The 20,906-nt window shown below is 42.7% G+C and overlaps 1 long non-coding RNA gene across 1 annotated transcript; it reads right to left on the bottom strand.

Moving 5' to 3' along the window:
• Positions 1-2,483: 2,483 nt before the first annotated feature.
• LOC117360088 lies at positions 2,484-18,476 on the bottom strand. Its single transcript, XR_004539357.1, has 3 exons — positions 18,361-18,476; positions 17,472-17,624; positions 2,484-2,612 (listed from the first exon to the last, which is right to left on the bottom strand). It is a non-coding gene; the product is annotated as an uncharacterized LOC117360088 (long non-coding RNA).
• Between the last annotated feature and the right edge of the window lie 2,430 nt (positions 18,477-20,906).

Raw genomic sequence — 20,906 nt, 5'->3', positions numbered from 1 at the left:
AAATGTGTCTTCTCTCGTGAAGACCGACGAGAAGAACGTGTTCAACCTCTCAGCTACCTCTTTATCCTCCTTAATCACTCCCTTCCTATCCCCATTGTCCAACTGCCCCACCTCCTCTCTCGCTGGTCGCTTCCCCTTAACGTAACTGAAGAATGCCTTGAAGTTTTTCGCCTCCCTGGCCAGCCCCTCTTCGTATTTCTCTTTTGCTTTTCTAACCTCTCGGTGGCATTCCTTTTGGCATTTCCTGTGCGCCTGGTGATTTTCCTCTGTTAGGTCCTTTTTCCCTCTCCGGAAGGATACTTTTTTGTCATTTATTGCCCTCTTTACTTCTATTGACATCCAAACCGGGTCCTTTGACCGCTTGTTCTTGCAGCCTTTCCTGAAACTGGGGACATACATTCTTTGTGCTTCCTGCAGGGTGTCCCTGAATAGAGTCCAGGCGCTTCCTACAGTTTCCATCCTAAAGATGTTTCTGAGCTTCCTCCCCACCATTTTCCTCATAGCAACATAGTTCCCTTTACTGAAGTTGAGCGCAGTTGTTGCGGTCCTCCTTACTATGGGTGTCCCCCTTTCTAATGTAAATCTGATCGTGTTGTGGTCACTGTTGCCTAGTGGTCCTCCCACTTCTACCTCTCTTGCAGGCCCCCCTAATCCGTTTAGGATGAGGTCAAGAGTAGCATCCCCTCGCGTCGGTTCCCTGACTAGTTGCTCCATGAAGCAGTCCCTCACAGCTTCTACAAATCCTGTTTCCCTAGTGCAGTTGGAGTGACCCGTACTCCAGTCTATCCCCGGGTAGTTGAAGTCCCCCATCACTGTTACACTTCCAGTCCCGCATTCCTGTCTCAGTTCAGTTTCCAAGTCGTGTCCGACTCCTTCTGGCGTACCAGGTGGGCGGTAGTACAGCCCCAGTTTCATGCCTGCACCCTTGTTTCCCGGCAATTTGACCCATAGTGATTCCAGCCCCTCTGCCTTCGTTGCCATATCCATCCCGACCGAGTAGATAGAGTCCTTTATATATATTGCTATGCCTCCCCCCTTTTTGTGGGTCCTGTCCCTCCTGTAGAGCTTGTACCCCGGCAGTGCCACATCCCATTGATTCTCCTCTGTCCACCATGTTTCTGTAATTCCAATTATATCCAGGTCCTCCCCCTTGGCCATGACCTCTAGTTCACTCATCTTGGCCATGAGGCTTCTTGCATTTGTGTATAAGCACCGCAGGTCCCGTCGTTTTTCCTCCATCTCCGCATTTACCTGGGCCGCCTCCCCTTGAGTTTTGGGCAGTTCTCCTGTTCCCTGTGCTTCTGCTTTGCCATCAGCCTTTACCCTCGTAGCTTTCAGCTTCCCCGTTTTCCCGCCACCCCACTTCCCCGCTTTTCCTCTGGGTTTTCTAGCCCTACCTGCCCCCTCCTGGGCTATCATCTCCTGAGCCTCTGTTTGATCCCCTTCGCCTTGTGGCACCCCTATATTGCCCTCAGCTTTCGCCCTCGTGCCACCCAGTCCCCCTGTGTCTCCATGCCCCTTAGTCTCCTCCCAGCAAGCTCCCCACCGGTCTCTCTACTTTCTCCTTGCAGTCATCCCGTTCGGCATCTGTTCTGGATACCGTTTTCCGAAGCGTCAACATCAGATCAGCTGTCGGCTTTCCCCCTCTCCTCAGTTTAAAGCCCTCTTGATCTCCTTTCTCACATTGGCTGCCAGTAGTCTAGTTCCCGCTGTGCTCAGGTGCAGGCCGTCCCGCCGGTAGAGTTTACTCTTTCCCCAGAAGGACGTCCAGTTCCTCACAAAGTGGAAGCCCTCCTCCTGGCACCATCTCCTCAACCATGCATTCACAGCCTGGAGGTCTGCCTGCCTCTTTGCATCTGCTCTCGGTACAGGCAGGATCTCTGAGAATGCAATCCTCCGGGTACTCCGCTTCAGCTTTCGTCCCAGGACCCTGAACTGGTCAGTCAGTGTGGCCATGCTGAAGTTCCTCCACCTCAAAAATAACTGGTTATTGAAAGCCAAAGCCTGGATAGGACCTGGTTATGAATATCTGGGAATAACTCCATCAGCAAAGAGCACAACATTCACTGCCGCCAGCTCGTTATTGACCCCCACATTCCTAAAATGTCCTGTTGTTTTTATAAAAGACAGGTCACTTTGTAATTACAGCATAGATCTTGTTTCTCTTCATTTGTCCTAATTTGTTTACTGAAATGCAAAAATTAAAGTACAGATAAAATAAATGCTTGATCCATATGGCATCATAGATTAATGTCAGGAATATTGCAATAAATTGGGAGCATAAATAAATACATAGACTTCTAATTGCATGCTTCATATTCTCACTTGCTTTAGATTTTCATAGAGTTTGAAATAATTTTCTCACAGAATAGAAAAGCTACTTGGCTGCTCAAGACGCAAGAGATATTGTAAATAAACAGATACATGTAGGCACCATCTGCTTAAAAAGATCTCAAGACAGCCAGAAGGGATTTTTCAGTCACCTGCGACCAGCTGCTGGAATCCTGTGGTGACTCCATTGATTTCAGAGGAGCCACTGTCGGCTCCTTGTGCTTCGCTGTGATTGGCCAGGGGATATCTGACATCTGTCATCCGCTTTCAACCAGATGGCACTACACAATAATGACATATTAATTACAAAATGTGTCATGATAATTTGGGAAAAGGTTGACACAATATTAAAAGGTATAACACCTAAATTTATTTGTCCATATGGACTAGGGTACAGATGAACCCAATTTATCAGAACTTGTCAAGGAACGCTGTATACCATGTCAGATTTACTGGTCAATTGTTACTCTTGTAACTTACAGTACAGGTGGTCAGAGATGCTTTACTTGGCTACACATGATATATGATAGCCCATAGCTTTATCCACTAAAGGGAGTGTGTGGTGCAGTAGTTAGAGCTACAACCCTGAAGTTGTGGGTTCAAATCCTGCACTGCTCCTTGTGATCCTGGGCAAGTCACTTAATCTGCATTGCCCAGATACATTAGTTAGAGTGGGAGCCTGCTGAGAGAGTTAGGGAATAATGCTTGAGTACCTGAATAATTTGTAATCTACATAGAATTGTAGGATATGCAGAATATAAATTTTTTTTTAAAAAAAATATATAAATAAAGTTATATTGTACAGACCAGACCTCATATCAAGAAGATGATTAATATGCCCCCAAATCAAAGAAAATAAAGGGACCCTTTTATTAAGCTGCACTAAAATGTTGGCTGCGCTATTAGCACATGGGTTTCCCGCATGCTGAGGCCACTTTTATCATGGCTGTAAAATGGCCACATTTTCCATTTTCTCAATTAATGGCAATTGCACTAATTTTCCAATTAATGCATGGCCATTTGCTGGGAGCCCTTACCGAAACCTATTTTCTAGGTGATAAGGGCTTGTACCCTAACCGCGCGCTAACCGGTTAGCATGTGGTGATGTTTTCTATTTTATCAATAGCCTGGGATGTTAACCATCAGGTCCAGGTGATTTGTTACATCCCATAACATCTTTCAGGGTTACAGAGATTTGTTTCAGTTTCTCTTACTTTTCAGCATGTGGTGATGTAGTTGTGCTAACTGATTAGCACTGAGCATGCTGACTCTGCTCCCAAACACAACCCTAATATGCTTTAGCATGGGATGTGCATGCAGATCTGAAAATTACTGTGGGATGCTTGAGCATGCCCTAAAGTAGTGGTTTTTAACTTGTGGGTTGGTCACTGCTGGAAACAGGATACCGGAAGTCACTGTCCAAAAGGAAAAGGGCTTGCCTTGGGAATTGTATACAAAGAAGTTCCACAAATATGTATTTGTAATACAGATGACCAAAATATTTAAATAGCGGAGCACCCTCTGAAGACCTTCTCCACTGAACTGTTCTAATGCTCTTAACACAGCAAAGCTGGCACCATTAAATGGGCCAGCCACACACCATCATCGGGACGCTGCTTGTGTGCAATTTGTGCTATAAATTGATTCAATGGAAAACATTCATGCCCAAAAATTGTGACAATAATAATAACTCCCTGCCTTTGTCACTTGGTTCTATCTATTCTTGCTCAGACAGTGGACCTTTGTTATACTACTTCTGTTGATACCGCCTGTGTTACGGTTACTGTTTCTGTTTGTATTTTACAATTATATTATATACCAATAAAATTTTTGAACACACAAAAAAACAACCCACTAAAGCCAAACCCGCAGACCCACCAGCAGTAAAATTGAAAAATCAATTGAAGTACTTAGTTGGGTTTGAAGCTTGTAAACACCAAAGTGCATTCAAAGGTTCATAGGTGATTCGCTCATTGAATTCCTAAATCCAACCAAGGTTCAACCAAGCTGGGTTTCAAGGCAAACAGCCCCTTCATCAGGTACCAAACAAGAAAAATGGTAACACCCTGGGCTGGCAAGGTAAAATAAATGGGAGGGGAGGGTGGGGGAGGTTGCAGTGATGATGGTGTGCAGCTGGCCCATTTAATGGTGCTGGCTTTGTTGTGTTATGAGCATTAGAACGGCTCAGTGGAGCAGGTCTCCAGAACTCACAACTCCACACTGAGGGCGCTCCTTCACTATTTAAACATAGGCAAACCCTCTTCCTTTTGGACGGTGACTTTCAAGCACCTTGTTTTTCTTTGGGGCTTTATTTACTGTTGGAAACAGGGTACTGGGCATGATGAACCTTCGGTCTGTCCCAGTATGGCAGTTCTTATGTGAGCCAAGTATAGGACAATCAAGCCATTGTGACATCACTGCTGAGGCTGGCTCTTAGGCACTGGTGGAATGAGGCATTATGACATCACAATCTCAGCTCTGGAATGTTGTCACTCTTTGGGTTTCTGCCAGGTACGTGTGACCTGGATTGGCCACTGTTAGAAACAGGATACTAGGCTTGATGGACCTTTGTTCTGTTCTAGTATGCCAATTCTTATGTTCTTAAACACACATTAGTGCTTGCCATAGTTTATTAAAAAGACTCCATAGTTTTCTATCGATATGCTCATATTTTGTTTTTGTGGACTAGTAATGGAGCAGGATGGATAGATAAATAGCTTTTTATATCTGGTTTATGAAGAGGTCAGAAAGCAGCTACAGTGCAAGTCAGTGGAAGAAAGGGTTGCAACTTTACATGGTTAAATTGATTTTTATGATATTTTCTAATTCTCTGAAATGCATTTAAAAGTCAAAATTATTTGCCTAATTTTTAGAACTGTGCAGCAGCCAACAGATGTTTTATTAAATAAAACTTAATTTAACCAAGACAAACTGCTGCTTAAAATAAACAAAGGGTGGATATGTTTTGCATCCTATAATTTGTTATTTAGAAAAGACAGCTACTGTGTTCTGAACAATAATAAAAAATGACAATAATATATTTTCTACTGCCTTTCAGAACACATGGTTTTACATTGCCTTTCTTGCTCTGGGGTATGAATTATATTATTGCAATTTGGAAATTAGCATCTCAGTACTAACTCTTGCTATTTTTCTAAATGGGAACAATTGCCAAATGATTTTGGGGTCCTTTTACTATGTTGCATTAAAAAGTGGCCTTAGCCCACCCATACACGGGACTTTTTGAGGGCTAAGGCCACTTTTGGCAGAGATGGAAAATGGTCAGTTTTCCATTTTTTGGATTGATGGCCACATGCTAAGGAATCCTTTTACTAAGCTGTGTACAGTGTGGTCGAAAGGAGTAGTGCTGAGCCGTAAAGGGATGTATGGCCTTGAAAAAACGTTGACAGTGAAACAGTTGGCTAAGTTCTCCCAGCTTTGAAGACCACGTTTAAGATAAGTCACATCAACTTTATTAAACTACTCATAGCTTTAAACCTAAATCGCCATTGAAGATTTGATGATCCAATGAGGAATTAACACATAAAGCCTGGGACCATAAATTATAGGAGTCCGAGGTGGTGTTTTTGAGGATCATATAGTTGATTTGATTAATATGTGAAGATGAGCCACAGGTGCACCAATTAAATATTGTTTCATCATTGGAATATCTTAGATTTAGGTTCTCACAAACGTAATACTGAAGATAAGTGTTTAAGATAAATTTATCTAATTTCACGACATATGTCCTTTTAATATCAAGAATTATCAATTTCCGAGCAACAGCCTATGTTATTCCTCTTTACTTCTTTACACAGTGTGTCAATTTCATATCCTTGTGGTTGATCTTATTTCTGGTAAATCAACTTAACCTAGGTTATGGAGATGTGTTAATTTCCTTCTGATGTTGGTAATTTCCATTCTCACAAACAAACTTCTTGTTTCCTATGGTCAGCAGATGCCTGCTAGTTTCTGTTGTGAAAGATGAGTTTTGCATGAAACTTGCTTATGTTAGCAGAGAGATATAACAGTTTGCTCAAGGTGCTTTCAGGCCTGTAATGGTATTGTCATATTTCTGTTAATCTGGGGTTCTCAGGGGTCTATCTTCACCTCCAGTTTCATGGAAGTCTTAGGTCTTTACCTGTACACCTGCACAGGTCTTCTCTTCACTTGTACACCTATACAGGTCTTCTGTCCTTCACCTGCTTCTCCTTCCTCACTAGCAGCAAGCTGACTTACAAGATGTTTTGTGGTCCTTTCAGGACGTAATGACTGTTATGCCAGGGGGAACCCACCTAAATACCCACAGTATATAAACCCCACTGGGCAAAGTGGTGAGGCAACAGCCCTAAAGATTGCCTGAGGCTAAAAGGCAGGAGGCCATCCATCAGGTCAAGTTTAAGTTTTTCAAGTTTTTTTTATTTATTTACCACCTCACCTAATAAGGGAGGGCAAAGAACCTTTAAAGACTTATGTAGCACAAGGAAGAACCTGCATATCATGTGCGTAAAAGAATGAATTCTAGGAAAGGACTATAAAAGGAATAGAAAGGAGGGTGTTTTTCCCCATACTTAAAGGGGGACCCTTCATTTCACTAACTAAGTGGTATAAACCTGAATTAAAGGCTGAGTTTTTGTTTTGGAACATCTCAGTGGAAGTATACAGATATATTCAGGTGAGTACTTGTGGAACTACAGTACCAAAGGCTAGCTTACAGGCTCTTTTGGGTCTTGGAGAGGAGGAACTCTTTAGAAAGCAGTGCTACCATTTCCAGAAGGAGATTCCTTTGGTAGATTTTTCTGGAAGAGAGACATATCCTGAAGGAGGTGAACAGTAACCCTGCTGGTGAGCACCTAAGGTGCAACATCCAAAGTGCTAATGATGTGGATTGTTTAGTCTGAGCAAAAAGGTTCCTTCAAATCAGGCCTTGCTGCAATATTATTGATGTCTTTGACTGGCTCCCCAGACATTGATCAAAGGAATCTCTATCTGAAACACTTATTTTATTTATTTGGACTTACTATACCGCTATTAACTGCAAAAGAAAAGAACAAAATAGTTTACAATCTAAAAATAACACATATTAAAAGGGAAAGAGCTGCATTATATATATAGAAAAGAATCATTTATTCTTCATGCATTTAAACAACAAACATGAGAAGGGAGGGGAAGGAAGAAGATTGGGTATGGATTGACCGTCCTTCCTGAGAAACCTCTGTCTCGATTTTGAAATGCCTGGTGAAAAAAGCCATGTTTAATTGCTATTTTAAAGTTGACTTCTGTATAGTTAAGAATACTTAATTATCATCATTACCATTAGCATTAATATTGACCCACAATCGATAACTTTTTTGGAGACTTAGGGCTCCTTTTATGAAGGTGCGCTAAGCATTTTAGCGCATGCTAAAAACTAACGCATGTTAATCTATGGATGCGCTAGCGTTTAGCACACACCTATATTTAGTGCATGCTAAAACGGCTAACGCACCTTTGTAAAAGAGGGGGTATCTATTTTTAAACATTCTGTTCCCCTTCCTATTTTGTGAACCCTCAATGTTGCCTTTCTGTAAAAATTTTGTAGTTCCACCCTCTTTCCTACTCTTGTCTGTAAGTCTGTCTATTCGTGTCGATGTATGTACAAACCAAATGTTTTTGTTACCCCATTTTTTACATTTGTAATTCACTTAGAAGCTATGTTATAAGCGTTTGCATCAAATTTTAATAAACATGAAACATATTAGAAGCAGTGTGGTCTAATTCATCACTTACATCTTCATTTTCATTATCATCATCATGCTGGCCAATTTACAGAGAACGCTTTCGTAAAGTTGGAATCATTCTTTTGTTCGAACAATTTTTCATTTGATGGCAAACTCTCTTTGAATGTCTTCAAGAGCTGATGCAAGAACGTCAAATATGTGGGAACCTTTCAGTCATGGGGCCAGACCGGCAGACTATGTCACTAAAGACTATCAATCCAGTGGACAGTCACTCCAATATAAAATTTTCCTTGGGATGACCAACAGTCTATTGTGGTAGAGACATATGTCTGTTCACCAAGAATTGCTACTAGCTTCAACTTCCTCTCCACTACAGAGTGACCCAACTCATCACTGTTCTATTTGGCTGGAGACTAGTAACCATTTCAATGTACACAGGTAACATTTTTGTTCTGATAAGCATATATTCACTTAAGAGCAACATTTAAGATGAATCGATCCATTGTTTGCATGATGAGGTTTGCAATAGCAAAATCCTGTTCCTGGTTTTGCTGCTTTGATTCGTTTACTGAGGAATCATCATTTATATCTTGCCTTTGATTTTTAGCTGCAAGCATCAGATGTAATTAAGTAAAAGTAGTAAAAATGAGTGAAATTACATATAAACTAAACTAAACCTTGGGTTTATATACCGCACCATCTCCACGAATGCGGAGCTCGGCACGGTTTACAGGAAGAAAGATGAGAGAGGAACTACAGTGGAGAGATTAAAGAGTTAGGTGTAAAGGGGGAAGGGGAGAGGCCTAAGAGGGGGGAAGAGTTACAGTTTTGAGAATAGCCAGGTTTTTTAGGTGTTTGCGGAAGAGTTGGAGGGAGCTTGAGGTTCGGAGAGGGGAGGTGAGGTTATTCCAGATCTCAGTGATTCTAAAGGGGAGGGATGACCCAAGTTTGCCTGCATGGGAAATACCTTTTATGGAAGGGAAGGAGAGTTTAAAAATTTGGGAGGATCTGGAGGAAGTAGGGGTTGGGGAGTTCCAGGATAGAGGGATAACGGCAGGAAGGATGCCATGTAGGATCTTGTAGGCCAGACATGCACATTTGAAGTGGATCCTGGGGATTACTGGGAGCCAATGGAGCTTAGACAGGAGTGGTGAGACGCGATCAAATTTGCTTTTCGCATATGTTATCTTATACTTCTTTACAACATGACGGTATGCACTTTGATTGTGAGTATGTGAGTGGATGGAGTTTGGGCAAAACATGTGCTGTGTGCACAAGTACATACATGGGGGACTGATTCTATAAAGGGTGCCTAACTTAACCCCCCCCTTTACGAAGCCGCATAAGACTGTTTATATCACCGACCATAGTGGTATTAGCTCCGATGCTCATAGGAATTCTATGAGCGTCAGAGCTAATACCACTGTGGCCAGTGATAAAAAGCCTAACGTGGCTTCGTAAAAGGGGGAGTTAATTGGTAAAATTCCCTTAACAGCCTCAATTAGATAAAAAATAATAATTGGGCGATAGGTGCCTATCCAATTCTATAAAAGGTAGGCACCTATCACAATGCGCTTAGAGGCGCCCAATGCTTAAGTGGGTGTTTCTATGGGTGGCGCATGAATTAGGTACTACTAAGTGCGATTCTCCAAAAATGTGGGCGCCTGAAATGCAGGCCTTTAACACCCTTGCCTACATTTCAGGCACTATAAGTTTTTACATAGGGGCTGCTAGCCATGATTTTGTAAACAGCGCCTAAGCGTGATTGACACACAGAGGGGCATAATCGAAAGGGACGTCTAAGTCCATTTACGTCCATCTCGCAAGTCGTCCAAAGTTAAAAAGAGCCTAAGACACTTTTCGAAAGAGACGTCCAACTTGTTTTACTTTCGAAAATCGTCTAATTATACGTCCTGCCGATCTGATCGTCCAAGCCGCTAAATCGTCCATCTTTATACCACATTTCCGTCCAACTTTCCGTCCAAGTCCAAAACGCCTAGAACAAGCCCTGTTGGACGTGGGAGGGGTCTGTAAAGTGATGGATTGAACACCTAGACATACTACCTAAATAGTGGGGTACCTTACTGCTGTGAACTTCACAAAAAGGGTGCCATGGCTTCTCCTCCCTACAGTTCCCTTATAGGTCACAGTGAGCCCCCCAAACCACCTCCAGAATCCCCTAGACCCACTTAGCTACCACCCCAATAGCCCTTATGGCTTCAGGAACCACTTATATGCCAGTAAAAAAGGGTTTTGGGGGTGTACAGGGGAGTGCACATGTTTAAGTATCAATACAATGATTACAGGGGCTTATGGGCATGGGTCCTCTTCTCTATGGGTCCCTAACCCACCCCCAAGATGACTTAAGTTGCCTCTGGGCTGGACGACTAGGCTTTCCTATGCCAGGCGGCCAGGTGATGATGGTCTGGAGGCTGAAATTTAAAGTTGTGAATAAAATTTTTATGGGGGTGGGGGTTTGGTGATCACTGGGGTAGTGTGTGGGGGTCTGTGTTATGTGTTTGAAGTGCTTATTGGATGAGTTTAGGTGTTTTTTTTGTGACTTAGACCATGTTTAAATGGTCTAAGTCACAACGTCCAAGTTCCATCTAAGCTCTGTTATAAAACTTTCGGTTTTACATGCTATACGACTAAGTCTAAGCCGGCCCACGTCCCGCCCAACTCCCGCCCTCGACACGCCTCCAGAAACACCCCGTTTAGCTTTGGACATTGAGCGGCACTATGAAGGCCTAGGTCGTTTAGAAATACGTCCAAAACCCAGTTTTTATTATCGGCACTTGGGACGTTTTTGAGAAACGTTTGTCCAAGTGCCGACTTAGGCCAGTTTTTGGACGTTTTTCTCTTTCGATTATAAGCCCCACAGCCAGCAACTTTTTATTAGGTGACGGCTGATTTAGGTGCTGTTTAGAGAATCAGCCCCAAGGTGAAAAATCTGCCGCTCGTTTTACATAAGAACATAAGAAGTTGCCTCCGCTGAGGCAGACCAGAGGTCCATCTCGCCCAGCGGTCCGCTCCCGCGGCGGCCCATCAGGCCTATTGCCTGAGCAGTGGTCCCTGACTATTTCTATAACCTACCTCTACTCCTGACTGTACCCCTCAATCCCTTTGTCCAACATTGAATATCTGGAAATATGCCACCAGCTAGCACCTATTCAGTCAAGAACCAGTGTTCAGCTCTTAACCAGCTAAGTGAAACCAGACAAAGATAGGACTGTTTCATATGGACCAATGTGTCTGGTTACCTTATCCAGTTAAGTGCTGAACATTGTCACTTAACCGCATAAGTGCTGACTCCTCCCCGGACCATCCACAACAGAGCCAGTTTTGGCTTAGGTAATTGGAGGTGATATTCAGACGCTTTTAATTGGATAGCCTTGCACAGCTCTACAGTCTGATTAAATCACTTTTAATATTGACCCCCCTCCATAGATTATAAAATACCATAATTCACTTATAAAATATTGGTTCAGACATTGATACCAGTTATAGAGGGGCAGGTTAGGTGAAGTTCACTCGGATTTTTTAAAGACAAATAGGCGCCTTCTTTTCATTATAAAATAGTGCCTATTTGTGGCACCCTGTTGTGAAAATAACCTGTTTGAGATTTATAGAACCCAAAATGATGCCTTTTTCATGCAAAAAAAAAAAAAACTGAGGGGAAAAAAAAGCACTTATGCAGTCAGGCCCCATCGCTGCTCATATAAGTGCTTTTGAAATTTGATCTGTTATTGTAAATAAATGATTACACTGTGTAACAGAGGTTTTGGGGCATGAATTGTAGTGGGTATTCTATAGTGATCTGGGGGTCGCTGAATTTAAAACTGGCCTTAATTTTTTTGGTATAACCCTCTGATTTTTGGCAAAAGAGCATTATGATGCAAAAATTTACATTTTTGCTATATTTTCTAATGCTTGGAGTAAAAATTATAACAATCTCTGAAATATTAAAACAGCTTTGCTTCAAATTAGATTTATATGCTAAAGTGAGAAAAGTGCATGGATAACATTGAAGAATGTAATCGAGAATTTTCCGGGGAATAGGAAGGCACCAGACTAAGTCCAAATGGTGGAGACGATGCTTAAAGCATTCTGTGATCTCAAATGCAACTTGTCACTATGGGCTCCTTTTACTAGGGTGCACTAGCGTTTTTAGTGCACATTAGAGAATGACACGGTGGCGGTTTACCCGCGGCCACCGCATTTTAGCCGCGGGTCACCCGCCGAAAATGGGGAAGAAAACTAGCAGTCGCTGCGGCAACGGGGACAAGGCCATTCACCGCCCGCGGGGCGGTGAATGGTCTTGTCCCCGCAGTGAGGCATGAAGGATCGCGCGGTCCCCGCAGCTCACACCCGCCTGCCCAATCGATTCTAGTGTTTAGCCAGCTCTCTCCCTTCGCCTCACCTTAGTTTGTAGGTTTTCTTTTTCGGCGACATGCACGCTATCAGAGAGCCACGCACGCGCGGCTGCTCAGTGTTCAATCTTCTGCTCTGACGCAACCGGAAACAGGAAGTTGCAGCAGAGCAGAAGATTGAACACTGAGCAGCCGCGAGTGCGCGGCTCTCTGATAGCGTGCGGGTCGCCGAAAAAGAAAATCTACAAACTAAGGTGAGGAGAAGGGAGAGAGCTGGCTAAACACTAGAATCGATTGGGCAGGCGGGTGTGAGCTGCGGGGACCGTGCGATCGCTAGTGTTCCCGGCTCAAATTGGAAGGAGGGAGTGAAAGGGAAAGGGGATGAAGTCGGAAAGAAAAACCCACAGCAGGAAAGAAAGGGAAGGACTGGCAGGTGAGCCAGATGCTAGAAGCAGGGGGGGGGGGGAAAGAAAGAGGGAAAAAAGCTAGATGGGGTTGAAAAGAAGAGACACACTGGTATGGAAGAGGAAGATAGGGGAAATCTGGACACAGGAAGGTAACAGAAAGAGGGGAAATTATGTGCATGGGGCATAGGGACAGAGACATAAAGGGGACATGCCATGGGGATGGTATATGGACACAGGGGGGGGGCAATGGCAGATACATATGGGAGATATTAGAAATGGGGAAAATAGGAGCACAGAAGCGAGATGGTTTGTGGGGATGGGACAGGGACCGAGCTTGCAGGCTCCAGTGGCTTGCACAAATTACATTGTAAGTGCCATGAAAATAAGAGGAAGGAAGGTAGATAGGCCACGCGAGAGGAGCTGAAGGGTAGTAGAAAGGAACAGATGGTAAAGGAGGGAGGGAAGGGTGGTGGTGGAAAGGAATAGAACAGACATTGAAGGAGGGTGGAGAGGAACAGACCCCCAAGGGAAATGTGGAAGACAGAGTGGGAAGAAGACAGATGCCAGACTATGCGGGAGCGGAGGGAAGAAGATGGGTGCTAGACCAATTGGGGGGGGGGGGGGGTTAAGGGAGAGGCACAGTAACAGCAAATGGAAGACGCAGAGAGAAGACACAGAGTGGATGGAAGGAATTCAATGAGAAGATGTGGAAAGCAGAAACCAGACAACAAAGGTAGAAAAAAAATTATATTTATTTATTTATTTTTTGCTTTAGGATAAAATAGTATATTAGTTGTGTTGATAAAAATTTATAAACAAAGCCCTGCCAGCTGAACATCTCTTTCTCTAGTTCAGCAGCAGGAACTTTGATTTATAAGAAAGGAATAAGCTAAATATTACAGTACTAAGGCTTATATGGATGCAGCGGGGACGGTGACGGGGCGGTGAATGGGATGGCAGTGGCGGTGACGGGGCGGTGAAAGGGATGGCGGTGACGGGGCGGTGAAGGGAACGGCGGTGATGGGGCGGTGCAGAGGATGGTGGGCCGGTGACGGGGCGGTGACGGGGACAGATTTTTTCCCCGTGTCATTCTCTAGTGCACATACAAAATTACCATGCGCTCAATGCTGGCATTAAGGTCTAGCGCGCACGGCAATTTAGCACACGCTATTCTGCGCATTAAGGCCCTAACGCAACTTTGTAAAAGGAATCCTAAAAAATTATTTTCTCTACTCACATCTGGATTTTCCCCCCCCGATAATCTTGGTAGTGCTAGTGATGAGCACGGGGAAAGGTTTCACCAGGACATTGCTACGACGGAGAAACGATATCGGGGAAGATGGAATTCTTCAGTGCTGGCTGACTATCATTGGACATTAATTAGAGATGCTCCTAATCTCGTTTATGAATGCACTTCAACAGCAAAACGATTCTAGAAAATAATAATAATAACTTTATTTTTGTATACCGCAATACCACAAAACAGTTCAGAGCGGTTTACAGGAGATGAGAACTGTACATATGCAATGAAGGTACAGAGAATTAGTTATCAAGTGTATGGTATAAACCAGTGGCAATTACAAAATGATCCAATAATGCATTACATTATGACATCTCATGCTATAAATATTTGTGATTTGCTCAAAAGCTATACGTGATAGGAGAAAACGGAGGCTATTTTCATACACAGGAGGACAAATTCTATAAAGCAAACTTCGTTTTTTTCTTGCTCCAGAAAAAAAGTTAAAATTTGTTTTGCAGTGTTATTTAAGAGGGATAAATGCAGAAATGCTTGAACGCTGCCATGCATGCCATGTTGTTTATAAGATGGGCACAGCTAACATTTTCCAACCCCACTGTATTTTGGAATAAATTAGAAACATGTTATCCAAAGAAGACACTCTGAAAGTTACAGCACTACTAATGTTCTCAAAAAGGGATGCTTCTTGCATTCTTGCATTGCTGACAGGTTTGTATTTATTTGTTATTTTCATAGTGATGGGCAACAAATGAGGCTGGCAAAAGACATACCAACAATGGCATGCCAACGGGTAAACATATTTCTTTACCCTAAGTGATGCTCTGTCATTTTCATTATTGATTTACTGGCCTGGATGACAACCTATTATGATTAGAAAATCAGACAGAAAAATGGGTTCCAATTTCACAGGACAGCTCTAGGCATCGTATTCTTCAGCAATGAACGTGCAGAATGATAACACATAAAAGTATTGACACAATTGCCTTAGATTTGGAGGCGCGCTTTGGTTAGGTGTTTGGTAAATTTAATTTCGCTAACAGCTGTTTTAGTTTGTGTTTTTTTTTCCTTTCCAGATCAAACAGGTCTTTCTATGTTTTTATGAAATGCAAATTATATCAGGAATAATGCACATTGCAACCTTTCAATAAGCTCTAGATAAACATTAGCAAAAGTAAAAATTATCTATTGTAAGGTCACAGAAAGGCTAAAACAATTTGAAAAAAAAAAAAAAGGCTATTTGAAGAAGCTGACAGAATAATTTGCAAATTTAGAGGCCTTTTTTTCTAAAACCCATTGAGCATTAAATTGTGCTTAAGGTGGAGAAAAAGTTTACCGCAAAATGCAATAAAACATTTTATGATAATTTGCTTGTCGGCCTGCACTAACTACGCACCATTTTTTGTTTTTTTGTTTTTCAGGAAGGGGCATTTCATAGGTGTAAAAGCATTATTCAATCCACATGTTCACATTAATGCCCAGACTATAATAATGCAAGTTTCAAGTTTATTAGATTTTTATATACCGCCTATCAAGGTTTAAGCGGTTTTACAATCAGGTACTCAAGAATTCCCCCTATCTGTCCTGGTGGGGCTCACAATCTATCCAATGTACCTGGGGCTATGGAGGACTGAGTGACTTGCCCAGGGTCACAAGGAGCAGCGCGGGGTTTGAACCCACCACCCACAGGGTGCTGAGGCTGTAGCTCCAGCCACTGCAGACTTAGGGCTCCTTTTGCAAAGCCGTGGCGGCGATTCTTGTGCAGCAAATGCAACGCAGCCCGTTTCATTTCATGGGCTCATTGCATTTGCTGTGCTGGGACTCATTACTGCAGCTTTACGAAAAGTGGCCCTTATTGGAGTAGCACTTACCCTCAAATTCTATACGGTACACCTCAAGTTAAGCGCCTTCATCAGCGGACCTTGCCTATGTAGGCGCCTAACTTGGGGGTCCTTTTATGAAGGCATGCTAGCCGTTTTAGCGCGCGCTAAAATGACTAGCGCGCCTTAGTCAAAGGACCCCTTGATTAATAGGCTTAGTCGCTGCCCATAATTGGCACTTAGCACCTCATAATTACCATTAATTGGACTTAATTGAAAGTTAGGCTTCTAGTCCATAACATTGGGACTCAAACATCAGCCATACCATTCACTCTCAATTCATACCAAATAACTCCAACACTTATTATGACTTGCATCATATTGGCCGCAGCTTTATTTGTAACCACATTAAGCTCGATAACCAATTTCAATAAAGGATAACCAAATTTCAATTATACATCAAATACAAATTTGCAATTTGGGGAGACTCACTGGAGCCATTCAGTAACAAAACTACTGCCAGTATCCATCATATTACTGTATAACATTTTTGTGACTTACGGTGTCATCAAGCCACTTTATCTCACGGTGGTGTCGCCCACGAGTCCCTATTTCACGACTCACATATCATGTCTCAACTTCACCCCTTCCGATATAAATGTTTTTGTCTAGGCCCCACAATACTCAAAAGCCGCAACCAATCATTGGCTGCATCCCCCCTTCATCCCTCACCCCAAACCAAATATATTGTTATAAAGGTGGGCGGGAGGGAAACTCCACTCCCTGCTCCACTGACCTCTCTCTTCCCCAGCTCTCCTGTTTTTGCCCGCCAAATTCTCCTCAGATTTAACCCTCCAACCCCCTCCCCTTCCTATTTTTTCTTTGACTCCTCCTTACTTTCTTTTCCTACCAATCCACTAACCCCTATTTCTCTAATTTCCTCCCCTCCCTAACCTTCCTCCAATCCCCTCTCTTCCTACCTCAGCTCTTTTTTCTTATACTCTTTTCGGCTGGTTTCCACCCAATGTTATTGGCCACCCAGCCAAACTTGGGCGGCCCCTTCATTCTGTAAAACGTAGGTGCCTAGCCCAAGTGCCTACTTAAAAGTGGGCATGCTTAGGGACGGATTGTGGGTGTGTATTCGAGTTAGGCATCTGTTTTTGACTTAGGCACCATTGTGCTCTTAACTTAGGTGTGTACATTTAGCCAAGAAAGCATTGGTATAAATACAATGTGCCTAAAAGTTGGGGCGCTTATCAATGCCTAATGCCACTTAGGCAGTGCTAAGTGCAATTCTAAACAGTGTTCCTAACTTTTATTGAATCACACTTAGTGATGCCCTAGTTGACACTGATTTTTTTAGGGGACCTATATAGAATCGGGGCCTTAGTGCCTCTTAAATAGGAGGCAGGAGGAAAGAGGCATTACTGTATTTCCCTATATATAGGTTGTGGCCTATATATGGGTTTTGCAAGCCGGCCCAGTGTGTGTGGCTTGCATATCTGGGGCGGCCTATACAGGATTTTAAAATCATCCCCCCCGCCCCCCCTTACATCCCTCCTTACCTCTCTCGCTAGCGGCGGCCTCCTCGAATCGCGCCGCCAGCGTTGCAGAGCAAGAGCAATCTTTGCGTCTGCAGGCTGGCCCCGCGCTGCTTCCTGTATGGCTTTGCCGTCGGTTCTCGCGGGACTTGTTTTGGATCTGTTTTTCCTATGGAACTTCAATAAAAACTATTAAAGTGTAAAAGTCAATGTATCTGCTGTTTGATATAAAATGAATCAATTTTACAGGTGGAGATCCAGTGCAAAACCAAAATGATATTCCCAAATGTGATGTGATATCTCAAATGGATATGAAAAGTCAATTCTTGAATAAAACATCCACCTCTGATTTTAACAAAGCAGATTTAAAAGTACAGCTAGACTATAGAAATGTGTTGTACATAACACTTTGGGTTAAAATAATCTTAGCTATATTGTATGCATTACAAAATATACGTATGTTTTCTATATTTTGACATAAAATGCATGGCTTGTTGTTCAGGTAACACTGAAAAAATATTATCTTCCAATTAATATTATCCATTAAAATGCATTGAAACTTTATTGACAAAATGTGTGTTTTACTTAAAAAGAAAACAAGTAATTATTTTTTTTAAAAAACTGGAATGAAAGATTGTTGAATATAATACTATCAGTGGTACTACTTATATGATTTAAAACCACTAGATCTAATCTAAAATGAATAGCTGAGATTAGTTCAAATCCCCTTGACATTATCTCTGAATCGTACTATTTTTGATAATCTTGTTCTAAGGCTAAGATCAATGAAATCTCAAAGAAGGATTTAGCATTGATGATAGAATTTTTGCTTTTTGATAGTGTGATTAAAAAAAAAGCTATATTAATAGGAGTGTATTAAAAGTTTCTTGACTTAACTTTGTCAATCTATTACCATAGAAAGGAGTTCTCAATGTCCTTTCTGCAAATGCTTTCAGTTGCATTGAGAATATTCATTCTTGTTGGGAGAGAAAAAGCAATCAACATTGTAGGTTCAAATCTGCTGGTGCTATTTCCTATTGAAAAAAATAAAGTGATAACAAAAGTAGACGTATTAAAAAGTTTTGTATGTAGTAAGTTTCAAAACAAAAGTATACTGTACTAGTCTTTAAGCCCGTTACATTAACGGGTGCTAGAATAGATGTGTCTTTCTCTCTCTCTCTCTCTCTCCCTCTCTCTCTCCCTGGCTGCTTTCTTTCTTTCTGTCTTTCTGTCTCTTTTTCCTCCGCTGTCCACCACCACCCCTTGCCAGCTGTCCAGCAGTAGCCCTTCTCCCTTCCTTTTATGTCCCCCGTGTCCAGCAGCACCTCTTCTGTGCTCCCCCTGTCCCTCTTCCCTGCTCCCTAGTCCATCAGCACCTCTTTTGTGCTCCCCCTGTCCCTCTTCCCTGCTTCCCGGTCCATCAGCGCCCCTTACCTGCTCCCCCTGTCCAGCATGTTCGTTTGCAGCCTCTTCCCTGCTCCCCGGCCCATCAGCACCTCTTTCGTGCTCCCCCTGTCCCTCTTTCCTGTTCTCCCGTCCATCAGCACCTTTTCCGTGCTCCCCCTGTCCCTCTTCAATGCTCCCTGGCCCATCAGCGCCCCTTACCTGCTCCCCCTGTCCAGCATGTTCGTTTGCAGCCTGGTGAGGATAGCGGCCAGCTGTAGCGAACCTCGCAGGCCGCTATGCACCTCAGTAGCAAGTTCCTTCTGACGCGATTGCATACGTCAGAGGAAACGTGCTACTGAGGTGCTGAGCGGCCTGCGAAGTTTGTTACAGGCAGCCGCTATTCTCACCAGGCTTCTTTGAAGAGCGGCGTCGGCAGCGGTACTGGGCGGCGATGATGCGGCTCTGACGCCGCTGGGAGAGAGCTTGCTTGCAGCTTCCTCCAGCAGCAGCGGTTGGTGAGTGATGGCGGGAGGAGGGGAGTGGCCAGAGTGTTCCCTGCCTCCGGGTTCTAAAATGGAACATGGCCATGGATCACACACCACGGCGGCAGGGAACACGAAACCCTTAAGGTTTTATTATATAGGATATGTGTTTTCCCTTTGAAAATTGGCTCAATATTCTCAACAAAAACTACCCACAGAAGGCCAGATTCTATATAGTGCGAACAAAGTTGCACATGCAAATCTGTGCACAATGCATATTTGCATGCACAACTTAATTGTTTAACAAGCTAATCAGCACCAGTAATTGGCAATTACTACCTAATAATTGATGCTAATTGACACTAATAGAAGTTATGCACACTGCTTTCTTTTTTTTTTTTTGTAATTGTTTATTTATTGAAAGTGAAGAAATTCTAATTTGTGAATCTGAAAAGGGGTGTGGCCAGGGGAGGAGAAGAGGCATATCTTGGATATTCCTAAAATTAAGGTGCACTGTTATAGAATATGCCCAATCCATGCACACTTTAGATGCAGGCATTTAGATCTGGTTTTCAATTTAATAATAATGATTCATTCTCTCTCTCTCTCTCTACCTCTGCCTAACTTGTTTTAATTGGCTTTAATTGTCATGTTAATTGAGCGGGTCATTTAAAACCAATTTAAAACTCATTTAAAAAGTAGGCGTCATTATTGCATCTACACCGGGATGTCTAATGGTGCCTTACGCCTAAGTAGGCAGGTTAGGGGCGGAGCGTAACTTTAGCACAATTCACTAACAAACTTAGACATCTGCAGTGTAGACCAGAAAAACCCTGGCCTACATTGCAGACACCTATGATTTCTGGTGGGTGCCTTTAGTTGTGATTCTTTAAATGACGTCTAAGCGTGACTGACAGCTGCTTTTGTGCGCAGCTGCCAATTTAGGCACAGTTTATAGAATCCGGCCCTTCCAGTTTAAACGGAAGTCCCTTCTTTTATAACAGGTTTATCTTCTGCCACTCACAGGACAAGGATTGTATAAGTCTGATCTAGTTGCATACGGTGGTACCTCTGGTCACGACAATAATTTGTTCCAAAACTCTGGTGGCGACCTGATTTGGTCGTGACCCGTACCTAATTTCCCCATTGGATTGCATGTAAATGCGATTAGTCCGCTCCAGACCCTATGAACTGTATGTAAATATTGTTTTTTAAAAGATTTTAAAGCACATAAATAGTTAAATATACCATAGGATGCACAGTGTAATAATCAACTAACTGTAAAAACCTTGAATAACACTGAGAAAACCTTGAACAGAGAAAACTAACATTGCATGAGTCCGTACTAGACCCCTAAGAACGGTTTGCTCTAAACACTTTTTTAATGAGTTTCAAGCACAGAAAAAAAAAAATCCTTAATTATACAAAAACGTACCGTAAACAACCAAGAAAACTAACCTTGCATGAGTTGACTTCTGGCGTGAAAGAAGTACATAATAATAATAATAATAATAATAACTTTATTTTTCTATACCGCCATAGTCAGGTGACTTCTAGGTGGTTTACATTGTAAGAAGGCTGGACATTCAGC

Source organism: Geotrypetes seraphini, chromosome 4, assembly GCF_902459505.1.
Source record: "Geotrypetes seraphini chromosome 4, aGeoSer1.1, whole genome shotgun sequence".
In the NCBI taxonomy this organism is placed as follows: domain Eukaryota; kingdom Metazoa; phylum Chordata; class Amphibia; order Gymnophiona; family Dermophiidae; genus Geotrypetes; species Geotrypetes seraphini.
This window is presented reverse-complemented; position numbering and strand designations above follow the sequence as displayed.